Source organism: Propithecus coquereli, unplaced genomic scaffold (genome assembly GCF_000956105.1).
Source record: "Propithecus coquereli isolate 6110/MARCELLA unplaced genomic scaffold, Pcoq_1.0 Scaffold15, whole genome shotgun sequence".
NCBI lineage: Eukaryota > Metazoa > Chordata > Mammalia > Primates > Indriidae > Propithecus > Propithecus coquereli.
Window position 1 is genome coordinate 2642232 of NW_012139413.1, and position 2053 is coordinate 2644284.

The following is a 2053-nucleotide window of genomic DNA, read 5'->3' on the forward strand; positions in this document are numbered from 1 at the left end:
ACTTATCTTTTCCCAATGAATCACAAAATATTTTATAATATTAGATGCATTGTGCAATTTCTCTTTGTTAATGATTAGAAGATATTAAGAGGAAGCATCTTCAGGTCCAGAAATTAGATATTTATAGTATTTATCAGCATATAATCCTCCTTCTGTTTTTTTTTTTTTTCAGAGTATTATGAGGGTACAAACATTATGGTTACACTTTATGTCTTTGCCTCACCCAAGCAAGGGTTAAAGGCATGCCCTTTCCCACTACAATGCTCCCTGTGTCCTTTAGTTGCAGGTTTACCCCACATCCTCGTAATCCCTGGAGAATATTACTGCCATGTGAGCACCCTAGTGTTGATCAGTTAGTACCAATTTGATGGCGAGTACAAGTGGAGCCCATTCTTCCGATCTTGTGGTGCCTCACTTTGGATAATGGGCTTAAGTTTAATCCAGGAAAGTATAAGAGGTTCTAGATCACTGTCATTTCTTATGATTGAGTAATATTCTATTGTATACATATACCAAATTTTAATAATGCACTCATGGATTGATGGGCACTTGGGTTGTTTCCACATTCTTGCAATAGTGAATTGTGCTGCCGTAAACATTTGGGTGCAGATGTCTTTATCATAGAATGTTTTGTGCTCTTTTGGGTAGATGCCTAATAGTGCTATTGCTTATTTTTATTGTTTTCTCCCATATTTTGCTTTGCTATAAATTGATATGACCTTATGATTTTTTTCCTCAATGCTTTCTGAATTCGCATTTTCTTCAATGAGTTAATTAATTTTTCATTGTTTAAGTTTTTATGCTCTAGATGCTGTGAGGGTGCAATTTTTACTCAGTAGTTACACATTAGTAGAAAAATTCCATTCTTCCATTATCATAGACACAAACCAGTACCAGGTCTTCAACATTTCACAGGAAGTCCTTGCTTTAGTCCATCTTGAATATAAAACTACAGAGCTAACTACAGGGACTTCTATATGCCTTCTATAAGCCCATCCCACATATCCCCACCCCCAAGCAAGTAAAAATATGATACTATTATTAATTAATTAATTCCAAAACTTCAATATAGAATTTAAAGGATTTAAAGGTATCCTTATTTTGAGACTTCAATTCAATTTAATAATTTTTTTCTTTTGAGCACCTTAAAATGTTCTTTGATTCTCAACATTATCTCCTAACACGATCAACTCTCTCCAGCCTCACTAGTGTTCTTCTTTCCAGTTTTACTTTTTCTCAGCCTTTTGATTCTGCTTATATCAGGCACGCACCTGAGATGTGCCCTTCTCACCAATGGACTATCATTAACCTACCTTCAAATTCATTTTGTTCAAAAATATCTTTGCTATCTATAAATGCAATTCGCCACATAAATAAAAGCAAAGACAAAGACCATATGAGTCTTTCGATAGATACAGAAAAAGCATTTGACAAAGTCCAACACACCTTTATGATAAAAACTCTCAACAAAATAGGCATAGACGGCTCATTCCTTAAAATTATCAAGTCCATCTATGACAAACCCACTGCCAATATCATGTTGAATGGGGAAAAATTGAAACCATTCCCACTTAGAACCGGAACCAGAAAAGGCTGCCCTCTATCACCACTTCTATTCAACATAGTGCTCGAAATCCTCGCCACAGCAATTAGGCAAGAGAGAGGTATTAAGGGTGTCCAAATGGGGGCAGTTGAGATCAAACTCTCGCTCTTTGCTGATGATATGATATTATATCTAGAAAACCCCAAGGAATCATCTAAGAGACTTCTAGAACTGATAAATAATTCAACAAAGTCTCAGGCTACAAAATCAATACACACAAATCTGAGGCATTCATATATGCCAACAACAGTCAAGCTGAAGATCAAATCAAAAATGCAATTCCTTTTACAATAGCCTCAAAGAAAATTAAATATCTAGGAATATATTTAACGAGAGATGTAAGAGTCTTATACAGGGAGAACTACGAAACACTAAAAAAAGAAATTGTAGAAGATGTAAACAGATGGAAAAACCTACCTTGCTCATGGATTGGTAGAATCAATATCGTTA

General features: G+C 35.1%; 1 pseudogene across 1 annotated transcript in view; it reads left to right on the forward strand.

The window, feature by feature from the left end:
• LOC105806929 overlaps nucleotides 1-2053 on the forward strand; it is a 38329-nt pseudogene that overhangs the window by 16567 nt on the left and 19709 nt on the right. The window lies entirely within an intron of this gene.